Source organism: Neolamprologus brichardi, chromosome 20, assembly GCF_056152115.1.
Source record: "Neolamprologus brichardi isolate AB-2024 chromosome 20, ASM5615211v1, whole genome shotgun sequence".
Classification (NCBI taxonomy): domain Eukaryota; kingdom Metazoa; phylum Chordata; class Actinopteri; order Cichliformes; family Cichlidae; genus Neolamprologus; species Neolamprologus brichardi.
This window is the reverse complement of record NC_142123.1, coordinates 19,520,531-19,541,577: the sequence shown is the minus strand read 5'-3', so window position 1 is coordinate 19,541,577 and position 21,047 is coordinate 19,520,531. Positions and strand designations below refer to the sequence as shown.

General features: G+C 42.4%; 1 pseudogene; it reads left to right on the top strand.

Annotated features, from left to right (window-relative positions):
* The first annotated feature begins 265 nt into the window (after positions 1–265).
* LOC148096972 (uncharacterized) lies at positions 266–3,668 on the top strand (annotated as a pseudogene).
* The last annotated feature ends 17,379 nt before the right edge of the window (positions 3,669–21,047 follow it).

The window sequence follows — 21,047 nt, the reverse complement described above, 5'->3', positions numbered from 1 at the left end:
GTGGGTTTTGGTCAGTGGTTGTTGATCAATGGTCATGAGAATTTGCATAATTATGATTAAGGAACTGACCTCACAGCCCATTGTTCCTTCAGTGGGCTGGTTTCAGTCATTATGCAAATGTACTGTTTATACGATTGGGGAAACCTGCAGTCAACTGAGACTGAAGAAGTCACTTGGATGAGTGATGAAACGTTTCTCCCAGAAAACGCTACGTCCAGATGAACAGAATCAACTTTTGGAGATTTATTTTCCTGGATGATTGAGAATGCATCAAGACGTTTTAACCCACTTTGGCAAGGACTGCCTAAAGCTTGTACGTCAGTATGAGCAGAAGCACGTAAGATGGCGGACTACAGGAACCACCTGAGATTCAGCCTCAGATGCAGACAAGACAGGATTACTCCTAAAAGTCTGCAAATGAGCTCTTCAGTTAAAGGCTTCCGGGCAACAAAAATCCTCCAGAAGGCACAGCATCAGTTGCTTAATGAATGGGTGAGGCAAACAAACTTTACCATCGACATGCTAAAATCTCAAGAGGAGCGGATCCGACAGAGACTGACAATGCTTTTAGATGAGAATACTCTTAAAAAGGTGTTTGACTTTACTGAGAAGGCTCGTCTAGACCAGCACAAGAAGTCTAAGACCAGGCAACAAAGGAAGTCTGACTTACTTGTTGTACGTCGGAAACCACCGCAAAATACGGAGAATGTCCTCAGTGGCCAAAAGAGACAAGGATGTGACACGGAGGATGTGGACAAGTGGGTGAAGAATTTGTCTGACAGACAGCTCACCCAAACAGAGAAAAACATCCTTGCTAAAGGGTTGAATTTTGCTGTCACACCGAGACAAATCCCGCTAGTGGAGCTGATCACAGCCACAGAAACAGCAATCCGTAACAACAATATTGCAGATGTGGAAGCAGAGCAACTACGGACGAAAGATTCGGCCTGTCTCAGCAATGCAAAGCCCCCAGCATCCAACATCACCATGGAGGAGAGGAAGGCACTCACATCACTTAGTGATGACAACAACATTATCATCCTTCCGGCAGACAAGGGTAGGTGCACAGTATTGCTAAACCAGAAAGACTATCATGAGAAGATTTTGTCACTACTCAGTGATGAAAATACTTATGAGCCCCTGAAACGAGACCCAGGAAGTGGCTACAGGAAGAGGGTGATAGACTGTCTGAAGCAGTTAGAACAAGACAAGGCTATTGACCGGACCTCATACCACAGGCTGTACCCAGGGGAATCTACACCAAGTCTGTATGGTTTACCGAAAATACATAAACAGGGTGCACCTTTAAGACCGATTGTCTGCATGATCAACTCTGTCACCTATAACATCTCCAAGTTTCTGGCTTTGATCCTCAACCCACTGGTGGGCAGCTCTGAACACCACATCCAGAACACCCAGGATTTTGTTGAGAGGGTGAGAGATGTCATTATGGAGGGAGATGAAACCATGGTCTCGTACGACATTACATCTCTCTTCACTTGCATCCCAGTCACGGAAGCATTGGAGGTAATCCGTAAGAGATTACAGGATGACACCAACAGGACCACTCTCAGCATCGACCAAGTGTGTTTGCTTTTGGAACTGTGTCTTCTTTCCACCTACTTCACATACAAGGGTCAGTTCTACAGGCAGAAACATGGGTGTGCCATGGGCTCCCCAGTTTCACCCATCGTGGCCAATTTGTACATGGAAGAAGTGGAAAAGAGGGCTTTGCTATCCTACCCTGGAACACCACCAAGCCATTGGTTCAGATATGTGGATGACACCTGGGTGAAAATCAAATCTCAGGACGTACTACATTTCACGGATCACATTAACTCGGTGGACCGACACATCAAATTCACCAGGGAGGATATGAAAAGTGGCAGGTTAGCCTTCTTAGACTGTGAGATTTCCATCAGTAATGGGGGACATCTAAAAGCTGACGTGTACCGTAAACCTACACATACGGATCAGTATCTAAGGTTTGACTCTCATCATCCACTGGAGCACAAACTGGGTGTCATCAGGACGCTACAACACAGAGCGAACACCATCCCCACTGACACAGCGGCCAGGGAGGCAGAAGAACAGCACATCAAAAAGGCCCTGAGTAAATGTGGTTATCCCAGCTGGACTTTTGTCAAAGCTGGAAAGGCACCTAAAGAAAGCTCCAGCCGATCCAGGAGAGAAGGACAACCGCTGCCCAAGCGAAAAACTGTAGTGATCCCATATGTGTCAGGAGTATCGGAACAGTTGAGACGCATTTCTTCGAAACACCGGGTCTCTGTGGCTTTTAAATCCCAAAACACGCCGCGCCAAAAATTGGTCCACCCCAAGGATCGGGTCCCCCGACCAGTGTTGGGGAGTAACAGAATACATGTACCGCCGTTACGTATTTAAAATACAAAATATGAGTAACTGTATTCCGTTACAGTTACCGTTTAAAAAGGTGGTATTTAGAATACAGTTACTTTGTTGAAATAAATGGATTACACGGCGGTACTTCCCTGTTTCATATTGTGGCGGGTCAGGCCTGTTTGGGTTTTGTTTGACAGCTACGTTCTGTTGTTCCAGGTGGCAGCGTTACGGTTACCATGGTTACAGGGTGACGCTCTCTCTGAGTATTTCCTGGGTGAGAGAGGCCTTTTTGTTGTTGTTGTGCTAAGCTAATAGGCAGAATGCTACCGGTATAGCTCTAAAGAATGTAGCATCATAGGCAGTGTAGTCGGGTGCTGCAGTGAGAATGGACTGTCATACACGTTATGTGTCTGTGAGCGAGGGAGGGAGAAAAAGGAAAAGTACGAGCTGTCATCAAGCAAAAACGGGAGCTGGAAGCATGTAAATATAATAATAACCACTGCAGCCAAGAAGAGTGCCTGACGAGCCCAGTTGTAAGTAAGCTATTAAGACTCGACTGTACACCGTGTTCGTGTTCTCCTCCAAAAACAATAAGTTCTGTTGGAGCAGCCTCTCTCTGTCTCTCGCTAGCAAAATTGACCCAGACAACAAAGTAAAGCTATTTTTCAGCTACGAGCCCGACACAGAACCCACCGTATTAGCCAGAGGTCCCTTTACTACGGTTCGGAGCCGCGGACCTTCAGTAACAGTAATAAATCACAGCAATAGTACATTCACGTAGTTGTAAACAGCATGATAATATATTAAGTAATCCAAAGTATTCAGAATACGTTACTCCCATTGAGTAACGTAACGGAATACGTTACAGAATACATTTTGGGGCATGTAATCTGTAATGGAATACATTTTAAAAGTAACCTTCCCAACACTGCCCCCGACACAAACAGAGTAACATAGTGTACGCTGTTAAGTGCCAGGAGGATTGCCAGGATTTATACATCGGGGAAACCAAACAACCTCTGGCGAAGCGGATGGCACAACACAGAAGAGCTACCTCGTCAGGCCAGGACTCTGCAGTCTATTTACACCTACAGGCTAGTGGACACTCTTTCAAAGATGAGGATGTACACATCCTGGACAGGGAAGAACACTGGTTTGAGCGTGGAGTCAAGGAGGCCATTTACGTGAAAAGGGAAAGACCATCTCTGAATCGAGGAGGGGGCCTAAGGGTACATTTTTCGCCATCTTACAATGCTGTGATTGCAGCCATTCCCCAACTCTCTGTGAATGGTACTCATGGCCATTGATCAGTGGTCTTTGACCACTGATCAATGGCCAGGAGTGACATGTTTAGCCGCATGTTCTCCTTAAATTGCTGGCTGTCTGAGTGGTGTCCCAGAAACGATGTGGGCTTCATAGATAATTGGCAAACCTTCTGGAGGAAACCTGGTCTTGTTAGGAGAGATGGCATCCATCCCACTTTGGATGGAGCAGCTCTCATTTCTAGAAATATCGACAAATTTATTAAACCCCTCAAAACATGACTATCCAGAGTTGGGACCAGGAAGCAGAGTTGCAGTCTTACACGCCTCTCTGCAGCTTCTCTCCTCCTGCTACCCCCCCAAAAACCCATCTCCATAGAGACTGTGTCTGCTTCCAAAAAGACAAAAAACAAACTAAAAACCAGCAACAAACAACTTAAACATTTACAAAGAAAGAACAATACAGTATCCACATCTGAACCAAAGAGTAAAACAGTGAAATGTGGATTATTAAATATTAGGTCTCTCTCCTCCAAGTCTCTGTTAGTACATGACTTAATAATTGATCAACAAATTGATGTACTCTGCCTTACAGAAACCTGGTTGCAGCAGGATGATTATGTTAGTTTAAATGAATCAACACCCCCGAGTCATTCTAACTACCAGAAATCTCGAAGCACAGGTCGAGGGGGCGGTGTGGCAGCAATTTTTCACACCAGTCTATTAATTAATGAAAGACCAAGACAGACTGTTAATTCATTTGAAAGCCTGATGCTTAGCCTCGTCCACCCCAGCTGTGAAACTCAGAAACCAGTCTTACTTGTTATCATCTATCGTCCACCTGGGCCTTACACAGAGTTTCTGTCTGATTTCTCAGACTTTATATCTAATTTAGTTCTGAGCTCAGATAAAATAATTATTGTGGGTGATTTTAACATCCATGTTGATGCTAAAAATGACAGCCTCAACATGGCATTTAATCTGTTGTTAGACTCAATTGGTTTCTCTCAAAATGTAAAAGAACCCACCCACCACTTTAATCACACTCTAGATCTTGTTTTAACATATGGCATAGAAACTGAACATTTAACAGTGTTTCCTGAAAACCCTCTGCTGTCTGATCATTTCTTGATAACATTTACATTTACAATAATTGATTACGCAGCAGTGGAGAGTGGACTTTATCAAAGTAGATGTCTTTCTGAAAGCGCTGTAACTAAGTTTAAGAATATAATCCAGCCACTGTTATCATCGTCAATGCCCTGTACCAACACAGAGCAGAGCAGCTATCTGAACGCTACCCCAACAGAGGTCGATTATCTTGTTAATAATTTCACCTCCTCACTACGTACGACTCTGGATACTGTAGCTCCAGTGAAAACTAAGGTCTCTAATCAGAAGTACCTGACCCCGTGGTATAATTCTCAAACACGTACCCTAAAGCAGATGACTCGTAATCTGGAGAGGAAATGGCGTGTCACAAATTTAGAGGATCATCATTTAGCCTGGAGAAATAGTTTGTTGCTTTATAAGAAAGCCCTCCGCAAAGCCAGAACAGCTTACTACTCATCACTGATTGAAGAAAATAAGAACAACCCCAGGTTTCTCTTCAGCACTGTAGCCAGGCTGACAAAAAGTCAGAGCTCTTTTGAGCCAACCATCCCTTTAACGTTAACTAGTGATGACTTCATGAACTTCTTCACAAATAAAATTTTTATCATTAGAGAAAAAATTACCAATAATCATCCCACAGATGTAATATTATCTACAGCTACTCTTAGTTCCATTGATGTTAAGTTAGACTCTTTTTTTCCAATCGATCTTTCTGAGTTAACTTCAATAATTACTTCCTCCAAACCATCAACGTGTCTTTTAGACCCCATTCCTACAAAACTGCTCAAAGAAGTCCTGCCATTGATTAATTCTTCGATCTTATATATGATCAACCTATCTCTAATAATCGGCTATGTACCACAGGCCTTCAAGGTGGCTGCAGTTAAACCTTTACTCAAAAAGCCATCTCTAGACCCAGCAGTCTTAGCTAATTATAGGCCAATCTCCAACCTTCCTTTCATATCAAAAATCCTTGAAAGAGTAGTTGTCAAACAGCTAACAGATCATCTGCAGAGGAATGGTTTATTTGAAGAGTTTCAGTCAGGTTTCAGAGTTCATCACAGCACAGAAACAGCATTAGTGAAGGTTACAAATGATCTTCTTATGGCCTCTGACAGTGGACTCATCTCTGTGCTTGTCCTTCTTGACCTTAGTGCAGCATTCGATACTGTTGACCATAATATCCTATTAGAGCGATTAGAACATGCTGTAGGTATTACAGGTATTGCACTGCAGTGGTTTGTATCATATCTATCTAATAGACTCCAATTTGTGCATGTAAATGGAGAGTCCTCTTCACACACTGAGGTTAATTATGGAGTTCCACAGGGTTCAGTGCTAGGACCAATTCTGTTTACATTATACATGCTTCCCCTAGGCAGCATCATTAGAAGACATAGCATACATTTTCACTGCTATGCAGATGACACCCAGCTCTATCTGTCCATGAAGCCAGATAACACACACCAATTAGTTAAACTGCAGGAATGTCTTAAAGACATAAAGACTTGGATGGCCACTAACTTTCTGCTTCTTAACTCAGATAAAACTGAGGTCATTGTACTCGGCGCTGAAAAGCTTAGAAATATGGTATCTAACCAGATTCTTACTCTGGATGGCATTACCTTGGCATCCAGTAACACTGTGAGGAACCTTGGAGTCATTTTTGACCAGGATATGTCCTTCAACGCACATATTAAACAAATATGTAAGACTGCGTTCTTCCATTTGCGCAACATCTCTAAAATTAGAAATATCCTGTCTCAGAGTGACGCTGAAAAACTAGTTCATGCATTTATTACTTCCAGGCTGGACTACTGCAATTCATTATTATCAGGATGTCCAAAAAACTCACTGAAAAGCCTTCAGTTAATCCAAAATGCTGCAGCAAGAGTACTGACAGGGACTAGAAAGAGAGAGCATATTTCTCCTGTTTTGGCTTCCCTTCATTGGCTTCCTGTTAAATCCAGAATTGAATTCAAAATCCTGCTCCTCACATACAAGGTCTTAAATAATCAGGCCCCATCTTATCTTAATGACCTTGTAGTGCCATATCACCCTATTAGAGCACTTCGCTCTCGCTCTGCAGGCCTACTTGTTGTTCCTAGAGTATTTAAAAGTAGAATGGGAGGGAGAGCCTTCAGTTTTCAGGCCCCTCTTCTGTGGAACCAGCTTCCAGTTTGGATTCGGGAGACAGACACTATCTCTACTTTTAAGATTAGGCTTAAAACTTTCCTTTTTGCTAAGGCATATAGTTAGGGCTGGACCAGGTGACCCTGAATCCTCCCTTAGTTATGCTGCAATAGATGTAGGCTGCCGGGGGATTCCCATGATGCATTGAGTTTTTCCTTTCCAGTCACCTTTCTCACTCACTATGTGTTAACAGACCTCTCTGTATTGAATCGTATCTGTTATTAATCTCTGTCTCTCTTCCACAGCATGTCTTTTATCCTGTCTTCCTTCTCTCACCCCAACCGGTCGCAGCAGATGGCCGCCCCTCCCTGAGCCTGGTTCTGCCGGAGGTTTCTTCCTGTTAAAAGGGAGTTTTTCCTTCCCACTGTCGCCAAAGTGCTTGCTCATAGGGGGTCATATGATTGTTGGGTTTTTCTCTGTATCTATGAAGCGCCTTGAGGCGACTTTTGTTGTGATTTGGCGCTATATAAATAAAATTGAATTGAATTGAATTGAATTGGGTTTTGGTCAGTGGTTGTTGATCAATGGTCATGAGAATTTGCATAATTATGATTAAGGAACTGACCTCACAGCCCATTGTTCCTTCAGTGGGCTGGTTTCAGTCATTATGCAAATGTACTGTTTGATTGGGGAAACCTGCAGTCAGCTGAGACTGAAGAAGTCACTTGGATGAGTGACGAAACGTTTCTCCCAGAAAACGCTACGTCCAGATTAACAGAATCAACTTTTGGAGACAATGGAGAGACTAACTTTTTCATTAAGACTTGCTGCTGATAAATAAAGTCCTGGAAAGAATGGGACCTTTACCTGAATGGAAAAATATTATAAATTCTGGTACCAAATGTATCATTGCCTTAATTCACCTATTTGATTGTACCTTAAATGGATGTATCTTTTTTTTAATGCGTCTCTGCTTGCCTAGAGGCTCTGTACTTGTTAAGGGTCTGAATGTTTTGTACAAAACAGAAACAAAACTACCAATAAAAATAAAGTGTTAAAAAAAAGCCTGAATATTTAAATAGTTTGAAAAAATTATTTTCTCAAACTATCAGAAAGTGTTTTATTCCAGGTTTCCTGGATCAGTTCCACTTTAAATATGGGTCCTTTTCGTTTGCCAGGACTCAAAGGCCAATCCAAAATGTTCAGTCATGTGGCTACTGGGCAGAACATTACTTCATCATGACGTCCAATAGTGGACAGTCGGTAGAAAAAAGGAAATGGACTGGTTCTTGCATAGCACCTCTCCACTCTACCTGAGCATTCGAATCGCTTTATACAACTTGCCTTATTCACATTCACACAAGGGCTTTTTTCTAAACTTATATGTAAGTGCTTTATATTTAACATCCGCACACATTCATACTTGGGATTAGTATCTTGCACAAGAATACCTGGCATGGAGACTGGAGCAGCTAGGAAACAAGTCACCAACCTTCTGTTTAGTAGAAAACCTGGCTGTGGGACAAAAAGTGTTTTTGTTTTTTTGTTTTTTTAAACCTACTCAGATCATCTATCCATGTGTAACGGAGCGAGGGAGGGAAACCTTCCTCCAAACGGACAGAGCAGTGGAGCCGCCAAGGGAAAGCACACGAATTAAAACTGTATAATTAAAATATAATTTATTATATTTAAATAGTTAAAAATGTAAAATGAATTAAAACAACCCTGGCCAGGGGACAACACAATAAAAATCAATAAAACACAACATTAAAAGTCCAGTGGCGTCCGCCACGGTATAAGAGTCACTAAGAATTAAAAATCCAGTGGAGCGGTGCAGGAGGGGAACCCGGCGGCGTCCTCGCCTTCCTCTCCGCGTTCTGGGCCCGGTGTGCTAAAGGAAAGGAGGCAGCGGCAGTTACTACTCTTTTAGGCAGCTTTCATTCATTAAAAAGGGGAAAGTCAAAAGACTTACCCCGGGTGGGCAGAGCTCTTAACTCTGCCCGCCGCTTCTTTGTAACCGCCAATCAGCACCGGCCCGTCTCGTCGCCTCCAATTCCCTGCAGACGCGTAATCTGGCCTCCTGTTGCTGCAGCAGTCGGACCACTCACTCCGCGTCTCTGGTTGCCGGCGCTGTATCATTCTCTCTCGAACGCCAAGCTCCACCAGCCCCCCGGGCTTGCAGCTGCCGCCGCCTGACACCACTCACGCCTGCCCGTCTCTCAAGTCTCCTTCTCAAGCCTCTACTTCTGTGGTCTGCCCGGCCCTCTTATTGGCCTCTGGGACCTCCCACGTGTGATCATGTTTATAATCAGGTAGGGGCGGAGTCTTTCCAGGACAAGTCACCAAATAAATACCATAAAAACATGCAGTAAAACTCATAAAAATAAACCAGTGTACAATATTAAAATATTAAAAAGGTAAAACACAGCAAAACATGCATAGTAAAAAACCCTAGAAAACTTGTCCCTTTCCACCCTGTGACACATGGATGAAAAAACAAAGATATGAAGAGAAACTACTTGTGAACTATATTCAATCCTGACAGCTTTATTAAAATTCCTGAAAGTGAAGACAGCTCTCGCAGAGCTCCAGTTTGGTAACGTCTACATGCATCTTTTATAGAAGTGCTCACCTTACACTGTGTTTACACATGTATTTTCAATCTGGATGGGTAAATAATACTGCCGTGTGATAGGTTCATCATTAAAGCAAAGGTAAGAATTATATAGTTATCCATAGTTTATCCACTAAAAATAAATCAATACAAGTTCAAGTATAGGCATGGTGAATACGTGAAAAAAAGAATTGTTGTTTTTTTTGTTTTTTGTTTTTACCAGGATTAAATAGACGCTGAGGGTCTACAACACCAAACAATAATCAAGGCAATAATCTCTTTTGCTGACTTTGAGCATTTAAAATCACAGATAGTCCCACCTTGCACTTTTCTACTTCTTTCTGGTTTTCAAGCAGTTGCCACTTTTTTGACTGTCTCTGATATGACTGATTCAGATTTTTTTAATTGTCTCAGTCTGTAGTAAGTCAACCAGCATTACCAGTGGCTGTTGAAAACATGGACAACTTAACAGCTCCCCCAAAATGAAGCCCCCTGGTGTCAGGCTGCAGCACAGGAAAAAGTTCTCCTCAGATACATTTTTTCCAAACCCACAACACTGTGTGCAATTATCCAGGAAAAGGGTTCTTACTTAAGGGAAATGGCAATCTAGGAAGGCTGCCAACAGGCAAGCTTCTAGCCACACAGGTAATGGGACTAATGTTGTAATCCAAACTCAATCATAAACAAATTTCTCAACACATGCTGCACCTGAGTGCTAGGATGAGATCAAACAATCAGTGATTTCATGTCTGCAGAGCTTTTTTATAGCTAAGCTATGGTGCTTGGCCCATAGCCCTGTTTACACACACACCCTGACTATTGGGAGTGCGGCCATTCCCCGTACATATGGAATATATAACAGAGTGGAGATAGTCTTGATGTAACAGAGAACTGCATATACATATTATATGCATGTTTGGTGTGCACACCAGAGTGAACTAAAGAAAGAACACAAGAGAGTCCCAACTGATGTGAAGAATCAGGGAGATCCAGGAATTTATTTCTGTTTCTTACAGTATTTCTGATTAAACTGATGCTTCATGCTGGGCGAAACCAACTCTAGTAGTCCATTCCCCACCACATAGGAGTTTTGTCTTTGATTGGTGAGAACAGAAATGCAAACAAAATCACAAAAATCATTTGGAAGAAAAAAGAATCATGTCCAGTGTGGTGACTGCTGGTTTTTGCCATACGAAAATAAACTCTGAAGTGTGTATGATGTTTTATTGGCCCATGCATGCTGCCCAGCAACAGACAACTGAATCATGGTGAGGACCATCTGGGGAACTGAATACGTCATGCTGTGCCAACCCAGAAAAATAACTCATCATCTCGTGGTACTCAAAGCTGTGACAAGTGAGTCAGCATCTGCCCTTTCATTGTCTGCAGCTGGGATTCAGTGGACATAAATGTCTGCTGCATGATTTTTGTTTCTGTGTTGTAGTCAAGTTCAATTTATTTGACCTTGCATTATAAATCTTCCACAAGGTCAAACTAGCTCTACAGGAGTCAAGTCACTTCTTTCAGATTGTCTGAGATGATTTATAATTGTACACCAGGACATCTCGTGCATGTTTCCAATTAACAAAGCCTAGTCCGTTAGTATTCATGAAGTGAAAGCAACAATATAAATAATTTACTCTAGCTAAACAAAAGATTTACTTCTACATTATAATGTGAAGTCAAAATGAGTTGCATTACAGTGTGTGTAAATGTTTGTGTAAATTGGTAATTAAAACAAAGTTGTACTGTATTTAATTGAAATCTCTTTTGTTGCACACAAACAAACAAACAAACTTTGACATCCATTTCCAGGCGCCTCAACATCCACAACATATCCTGTCAGGCGACCTCAATAGATGACATGATAGGGTGGGCAAGGTCTCACAGTGGTTTCACCCAAAACCTCTGGTGGTAATGACCCATGCCTTTTTTCACACTTTGGCCCCATGTGATGAGGAACATGATTAATAGAGGGTCAGCGATCAACTTCCACTAGGGTTTAAATGCCTGGGACTCTCCACCTTTTGCTTATACAACTGAGGAAACCTCTTGGATGAGAGGTGAGACATAGACAAAACTTAAAGAAGTCAAGTCACCTTCTTTTCAACCTCCTTAGACTACTGTGCCCTGGATGATTGAGAACCTACACAGATATAGATCCAACATAGGTTTTTTCCCCATTGAGCTTGCATGTGTTTGCTCAGTGTTCCCTAATATTTTTGGAGAAATTTATTTAACCCTTTCCTGATTTTATTTTCTTTTTGTTTTGTTTTGCATATTTATCACATTTACATGTTTCAGTGAATAAAACATGTAAAAATATAAATGATGATTACATTTACAAAGGGAAAAATAGCTATCCAAACACAGCTGAAAGACATATTAGTCTAAGTAAAGAAGGCCATAGATAGACTGAAAATTCCAAATAAGTCTACCAGAGACAACTAACTGTCACATCTGGCGTGGCAGACTTGTGGAGTAGTAGATAGGACCCAAGATGCGGCAGCTCTGGTGCAAGTGAGTTTATTTAACAGCAGTGGATACAACAGTAATGACGCGGGTGAAACATGAAACTAAGAAAACCTAAACTGGAAAAACTAACAGAACTAACCAGAAACCAAGATGCAGGGAGGTACGGGGAAATACACAGAAAGACGGACGGTCTATCCTTCAAGCTCGGGTCCTCTGCCAGAGGCCTGGGAGCTTGAGGGTCCCGCGCAGTATCTTAGCTGTTCTTGGACTGCGCTCCTTTGCACAGAAATCTCCGATGTTGTTCCTGGGATCTGCTGGAGCCACTCGCCTAGCTTGAGTCACTGCACCGAGTGCTCTGATTACCACTGGGACCACTGTTACCTTCACCCTTCACATTTTCTCCAGCTCTTCTCTGAGCCCTTGGACCTTTTCCAGCTTCTCGTGTTCCTTTTTCCTGGAGTTTTTGGCCCTGAAATGAACAGAATGTGACAAATTACCAGTACTAAGTGCCCCTTTCACTGTTTTCAGAGATGACAACCCCCGATTCATGTTATGAGCACAGCCAAGCTCAATGCTGTGGGTTATCATTGGGTGAGGGAACTCACCGACTTTCACTTTGAAATCAGGTATCGGCCAGGCAAACAATATTGTTACAGACACCCTCTTGCACGATCCCCTCAACATCAATCCTTTTATGGATCAGTGTTCAGAAAGACTAAAAACATGCAAACTTCACATGACAGTCTGCTAGAAATAAATGGACTGGTTCTGTTATGGTCCTTGGTCTGGTAACCCAGGGTTCAGGTGTATTTAAGTTTTTGTTAATATTTCAGTATCAGTCATGGTTTTTGTTCTCTTTATGGGTTTTGTGCTTATGTATAGTGTTTTTGTCTTTAGGGTTCTGTCTCAGTGTGTTCCCTGTGTTTCAAATTTCTAGTGTCTCCGTGTTTCATGTTCCTTCTCCATCTCTTCAGTTCAGTCTGAGTTTATTTTTGCCAGCAATTAAAAGCTGTCGCTATAAGTTCAGTTCTTCATTTCAGAGTCCTACGTTTTGGTCCAACCCTGCCTGCCACACAGCTTACCATGACAGAAGAATGTGACCACACTTTGGACCCAGCAGACTCAAACCTGTTCGAGTGTTGTGAGGAAATGACTTGGGTCCGCAAGATCTTTAGTTGTCCTGTCAAGGCTCCTGATCTATGTAGCATGGGAATAATAATCAACATGGCTGAGGCACTTCTGAGAAGGAATTGCCGCCTCCTTCAGTCCCCAGACTCACCTGCAATCATCAGTGTCTTTAGGGAGATAAAGGAGGCATTGCAGGCCCAGGAACTAGCACTCCCTGTGCCATCCATGCTGTCGCTCGAAGAGCAGGCAAGCAAATCCACATCGCCCATGTTGCCTCGACCTAGCCAACCTTCACCTTCCCCTTCAACAAAACAAAAACAAATCAGCGACCAATATAGCCACCTTTCTTTGCAAGGACCCTCAAAAGCCTGCCATCCATGGATTCTGTCAGTATTGTGATCTGTTCACCATCAACATTGCGTGCAGCAGCAACCACAGCCTCCCAGACACTGTTCAGAGAGGTGTACTGTTTTCCCTCCTTGTAAATCTCACATTTGATGATGGACCACAGGTTCTCAATGGGGTTCAGATCAGGTGAACAAGGAGGCCATGTCATTAGTTTTTCTTCTTTTATACCCTTTCTTGCCAGCCACGCTGTGGAGTACTTGGACGTGTGTGATGGAGCATTGTCCTTCATGAAAATCATGTTTTTCTTGAAGGATGCAGACTTCTTCCTGTACCACTGCTTGAAGAAGGTGTCTTCCAGAAACTGGCAGTAGGACTGGGAGTTGAGCTTGACTCCATCCTCAACCCGAAAAGGCCCCACAAGCTCATCTTTGATGATACCAGCCCAAACCAGTACTCCACCTCCACCTTGCTGGCGTCTGAGTTGGACTGGAGCTCTCTGCCCTTTACCAATCCAGCCACCCTTTCAAATAGATGCAAGTAAAACACAATTCTCTGTGAGTGTCACATTCCCGTAGCAGATTTGAAGTTTAATTTTTCACTGTAGAAAGTTTTCTTCCCACGCAGAGTGTACAGCAGACGCTAATGTTTGTGTCACTTTTCACAGATTCAAACTCAAAGTAATGTGAGTACTTCCACGCTTTAAACACTGCATGGTCGTACTCTCTCCTGCACACCATATTATCCATTGCTGATCTGCACACGTCTGTTGCTGCCACGGACGTCGCACGCTCGTACGTCATTGTCATGAGACACTCTCACAAACAAAATCACAGTTTAGTAACGCAGTAACGCAGCAGGCTTATGGAAAAGTAACAGTAATCAAATTACTTTTTTGCAATAGTAATCCCTTACTTTACTCGTTACTTCAAAAAAGTATCAGCTTACAGTAATGCATTACTTATTGTTGGCACATAAATAATGTTTTCTTTAATGCATGTGTGGGAAACGTGTTTTTTATGTTGCCGAACGGGCATGTTGGAATAGCAGGAACCTGTCACGGTCTGCCATATGCTGCTCTGGTGGTTGTGCTCGCCTTCTCCGCCAGGGCGACACCTGGGGTTCTGTGCCATCCTGGATTCAACGCTCACGCCATACACACCTGCTGTTCATCCCAGCTGATTACTCCTGGCAGTATTTAAGGTCTCAGTGGAGTGTTGGTCCTTGCTGGATTGTTGTACTCACTTCAGTTAGTGTAGCCCCGGCTCTTTTCTGGTGCTTCTTTCCCGTGATGATCTGGATGGTTTACTAATTGTTGTTCTCCCACCTGTTTCCCTGGACCCTGCCTGGATGAATGAGGTGTGTGAGTGAGGCACAGCACGGATTTCTGGACTAGTAGTGGTTAGCATGGATTGGTTGAAGAAGAATGTGAGCGAGTGTTTTACCGCCCAGACCTGGACCTTCCCTCTGGACCCCTGGAACCCTCAACCTTCATTGACTGTATATATATGTACATATCTCACCTGGTGCTGTAAAAAGAAACCCTGTTCTGCTTGCACAACTCTGAGTCCTGCATTTGAGTCCTGCCAGAAAACTCCCACAGCAGCCCAACTCCCCCATGAACGGCAGCAGAGGACACAACCTGGAGACTGCGGGATAAACCAAGAGGGCAGAGGTGCGGGAGCACTAGCCGGGGCTGGCGGAACTAGTCTAGCGAGTGTCTCTTGAGCAGCAGGTTTGGGTTTGAGTCTGACCCAAGGCCTATTGCTGCATGTCTTCCTCTCTCTTTCTCTCCATGCTTTACTGTCTCTATCAAATAAAGAAATTAATGTTGAAATTCATGCACTGACAAAAGTAAGTTTTACATTCTTACAAGAGAAGCACTCTGTTACTTAGGTCTGCCAATCATGCGTCAATGCTTTGTGTTGGTCAGGGTCACATTAGAGCACATTACACTGCTAGCAACATAATCACAACAGTGCTAATGTTGTTAATATTTTGTAACCTTTTTTAAATTATAATGAGTATTGCATTAAACATATGAGAAAGAAAAGATAGAGTAAACTCTGACTATATGCTCTTTCTATAGCCATCTTTCAGTATTATTAACCTGGGACAGTTTAATGTATGTCCAAACGCATTTAAAAGAACTTCAGTGAGGAGAGATCACTTGAAAGAATTGTTCATGATTTATTGAATTAGAGAAAGTGATGTATTTGGCGATTAGATCCCGATGACCCATCATGGTAGAAAAGAATCTCAGTGATTATAGGATTTAGGACACAATCCCACCGGAGTCTAGACTCTGATGGTGGTAAAGATGAAGACTGAGCCTTGAATGGAGCTCTGGCTGAGGTGTCTCAGGTGGGGATGATGAGGAGGTGGGTTGCACAAAAGACAGTCTGAAAGGGGGAATGATGGAGAGCACAGATTGAAACCATATGAAGTGGAGGCTGATTGGCTCAAAGAAGGTGGCCAAGAAGATGATTGGACTAAAATGATGATTTCAGTATTGAGATTGACAATGTGGGAAAGTGGCAGTCATCTAAAGAACAGAAAAACAGCTGGACACACAGGAAAGCAGGCAGATGAGTGATTATGATCTTATTTGGATCTTCCTTATTGAATTTACGCATAAGCTTCAAAATAATTTGATACCATGATGAGATCATCAGGAACAGCTGGTTGATTGTCAAAGGTGTGTTCGGGCAGTGGCGGGAACCAGAGATGAGTCCCACACACATAAAAACAGAAATAAAGCACAGAAATAGAAAAGAGAAGAGTGAGAAAAAACAAAGAAGCAAGAGAAAGAAAATGGACTTATTGGAATCAGCCAGGGATTACTGGCGGACCATATGATATATGATATCAGTGATTCTTGAGATAAGGGGCAAAACATGTCTGCCAGATAAAACCCAATTTTGGGGTTAAAAATATGAATACAAGTGTTAACCCAACTGACTAAAAGACAAACCAGGGCAATGTTTATACAACAAAAGTATGATTTTGCATTTTTTTTATACATATGTATTTATTGTAACCTCCTAGGACCTGGCGTCCACATATGTGGACATCACAATTTTGTTTATTTAGACCAAAATACTCAATTTTGCTCTACTAAGTAATGTAAAATTAAACATCATGGTTCTCGTCACTAAATATTTAAGTCAATACCTTATATAATATCAAAATATACAATTGAAAATTTATTTTTGCATATTTTTTAAGTGATTAAAATTGTGTCCAAACAATCTTACTTTTAAACGTGGTATAATTAGTTTGAAAACATATGTGCATAAACAGAAGAACAGAGAAGCTTCTAATAGTCAAAATAGCTGAAACAACTTAGTTTAAAGTCTAAGGAGCTTGGAACAAAAAGCGCTTGAAGACACCTCTTATCTGAGAAGCTTCTTCAGTTCTAGGGTCAAATGGTGGAGAATCCCAGATTTAAGCTCTGTGGGTGTAACCCAACAAGAGGGACAATGGACCCCCTAATGATCCTCTACCTAATCACATGAGCCAAGGTGTGAAAATAGGTGTAGGTCACAATCAGCCAGGGTTTCGGGTGAGCTCATTGTGAAACCTAGCCCCACCCAGCCCCACCCTATCATGTGTAGTCATGGTAGTGAGGGCCCAGACTGTGAAACCGTTTCTTCCCCCAAACCGTCACACACACACACACACACCAAGTTACTTTTGCACAATACTCAGCATTTTGCACATTTCTATTGCGCTTGTGTCTGTATCGTCCTGTTCTGTCTAGTGTTGCACTGTCTTGTCTTGTTTATTTTTGCACATTGCACTTTACGTAGTCCTGTCTTTGCTCGTTATATGTTGCATCAGGGTCTCAGAGGAATGCTGTCTCATTTCACTCTGTACTGTACCACTGTACATGGATGAAATGACAATAAAATCAATCAATCAAAATTTATTTATATAGCACATTTAAAAACAACAGTTTTGATCAAATTGCTTCACAAGTTAGGAAATAAATAAAATAAGACAAATTTACCAAACAACAACACAAGACAAGACAAACATAGAAACCAACCAAATGATAATTAAACTATCTTACGTCAGAGCCAGAGTAAAAAGATGGGTCTTTAAATGAGATTTAAAAGACTGAACAGTCTCAGAAGAGCGAATGGCAATAGGGAGGTTGTTCCACAGTCTAGGAGCTGCAATAGCAAAGGCACAATCACCTCTGGTTTTCAACCTAGACTTAGGTTGCATTAAGAGCATCTGGTTAGAAGATCTTAGTGCTTTTTTAGGATTATACAAATGAAGAAGTTCTGTTAAATAGCTAGGGGCAGTGTTATTTAAGATTTTATAAGTGAGTAAAAGAATTTTAAAATCAATGTGAAATTTCACAGGAAGCCAGTGTAAGTTAGCTAAAACTGGAGTAATATGATCATGTACTAATTGCAAACGGTAAAGAGAGGAGTGAGGGAGGCCTAAATAGAGGGAGTTACAGTAGTCCAGTTTAGAGGTAATGAATGCATGAATAAGCTTTTCAAGGTCCTTAGGGGAGAGAAAAGGCTTAGGTTTAGGAATTTGACGTAGCTGATAGAAGCTAGATTTAACCACAGTAGACACTTGTTTCTGTAATTTGAGGGAGCTATCCAAGAGTACCCCAAGATCTCTTACAATATGGGAGAGGGTAGCTAGCAAGTGGGCCAAGGGTATCAGTTAGTTGGTTCAAAGGGATATGGCTGTGAAAGACAACTTCAGTTTTACTGTCATTCAAGGTAAGAGAGTTTTGAGATAGCTGTCACGGTTCTGGGTCAGCTTTGACCCAGTATTTTGAGTTTCTCGCATCTTGGTTTAATTTTGTATTTTGGATTGTATTTTGATTCTTTTACATTGTTGACTAGGGATGGATATCGTTTAGGTTTTATCCGATACCGGTGCCAAACCGGTACTTTTGAAATGGTGCCGGTGCTTAAACGGTGCTCAAACCGGTGCTCAAACCGGTGCTTAAAGAATGGAGAACACAAAATTGGTCCAAAAACCTCTCATGTTTTTTTGTAAAAAAGATAACAATGTTAGCCTTTTCTGCAGCTATAGGGGATTTATGGCATCACTCTTGGCTGGAAGCAGTGCTTAAACAATGGAAAAAACACAAACTTTGTCCAAAAACCTCTCATGTTTAACTGTTTTCCACTTTTTCTTTGGTCATTTTAGCCTTATGGGACAGGGTGAAGGGAGTATCTGCCATCAAACAAGAAGACAGCTGCATGTAACTACGACAGTGTTTGCTAGTTCACCTTACATGCATTAATGTAATAACGTGGTTAGCCTACTCAACGTAAATTACACACGAACAACAATCTTCCCTGCTGTGTGGATTAACCCAGTCAGTGTGAACAGTGTAAGTTTGTACTTCTTGGGTTTTGTTTTTGACCCATCCACTTATCTGTACCAGTCTTATCTGTCAATCAAATGTTGTCCACTGATAGCAATTATGTAATGTGTAATAGTAGAATATCAGTGTAACATGTGTTAGTGTTAATTTGCCCAGGAAGACACAGACACAGCTGTTAAATGTTTAAATGTTAAATGTTCCTCTGTCACCAATGAATGTTGCACAGCTGTCTGCTCTCAGTGCCTCCCCCTGGTACTGCCCTCTAAACCCACTGAACCACCTGTAGCCAAACCACAGACCACAACCTGCCACACAAGCATTTGTGATAACTAGTAGTGAGTTTTTCAGATCACTGCTGTAGTCCATCTTTGATGAGTTGAACTGGTTCAACAGTCTCCTAACCCTCAATGGTGAGTGTAACATCTCACTATTGATTGCTGACACAGACAGGGGAGCAGTGAGCAACTTAATGGGCATTTTTAAGTTGTTGAGCTGAGTGAGTGACCAAAAAATTAGCCCAATGGTAAACACTTATGTTCAAATTAGCAGGCTGTTGCTCCAAGTTATACCACCTCATATTATAGATAGCTAGATTGAACTTCATTAATCCCTCAGGTAGGTTCCTCTGGGAAATTCAGTTTCCAGTAGCAGAACACCAACAAAAATTTGCATAGTAATAAAAGTTGAAATAAAGAATAAAGGGGAAAATATGAATATAAGCATAAATATAGCATATCTAAACATGTATAAATAAGCAGTGTAGCAGCCAAAATGCTACTGCTTAGTCGTCCCTGCCCTCCTTTGTCCTCTCCTCCCTGTAGCTGTAGCTCAGGTGGTAGAGCAGGTCATCTACTGATCGGAAGGTTGGTGGTTCGATTCCTGGCTTCCCCTAGTCTGCATATCCTTGGGCAAGATACTAACCCCAAATTGCTCTCTGATGCATCCATCGGAGTATGAATGTGTGTGAATGTTATCTAGAAAGCACTTAGAAAGATGTGCTTGTGCGAATGGGTCTGAATGGGTGAATGCACAAGTTGTATAAAGCGCTTTGAGTGCTCAGATGAGTAGAAAAGCGCTATATAAGAACCAGTCCATTTACCATTCCTCCCCCTCCAGCGAGGAGTTAAACAGTTTGATGGCATGTGGGACAAATGAGTTTTTAAATCTGTTGGTCCTAGACTCGGGGAGAAGCAAGCTGTTGCTGAGTGGACTCCCCTGGTGACAGTGGCAGAGGAGGACACACAAAAAAAACTGCTAGTCATTATGGACAATGTTTGATATGCTCTGCATATGATTATGAATAACCAGAGTGTCCAGCTTCATGCTGACCACAGAGCCAGCCTTCTTGATTATTTTTTTCCAGCCTGTATGAGTCCTTCTTTGCTGTGCTGCTCCCCCAGCACAAAACAGTACTCCAGCAACCACCGACTAATAAAACATCCTCAGGAGCTTCCTGCAGATGTTGAACGTCCTCAGCCTCCTGAGGAAACACAGTCTGCTTTGGCCTTTTTTTTTATACAGGTGCTGTGTGTTGTATGACCAGTTCAGTTTGTTGTCCACCCACAGCCCGAGGTGTTGACCACCTCCACCTCCTCTCCCTTTACCTTAACTGATAGTGGACCTGGTTTGAACCTCCCGAAGTCCACAATCAGTTCCTTGGTCTTTGAGGTGTTGAGTTGCAGGTGGTACATGTGACTCCATGTAACAAAATTCCTCACTGCTGTCATGGTCCCCGTGCCTTGTTGGCTGACTCTGTGTTAGGCGACATGTTTTGTTTTTGCTCTCTCTCCCTCTCTCTCTTTCCTCTCTGCCGGGGCAGTGCTCATTATGGGCTCCCGCCCCTAGCCAACGCACTGTCACACCGTGCTCACCGTCACACCTGCGGCCGATTCCAGCAGATTGAAGCACTATTTAAGATGGCGGACCTGTGTTATTCTTCGTTGGATCGTTGTGCCATCAGTGTCAGTCTCTCTGTAATCTGCAAGTCGGAGTCTGTGAGTTTCTTGAGATAGTTTTCTAATTAGACTTTTCTGTGCGTGTCTGTAGATCCACCCTGGATCTGTTTCCTGTGAAACCAAGCGAGCGTGTGTGTAAAGAAACTCCTGAGGAGAGGAGCTTGTGTTGGACTAATTTCCCTTTTTCCTGGACCCAGGAGCCTCGGACCCTTGTCCCCTGCCACACTGTGTATATATCGTCACCTGGTGTTTCCAGTGTAAATAAGCACACTGTCTTCTTTACCAAGGATTTTGGG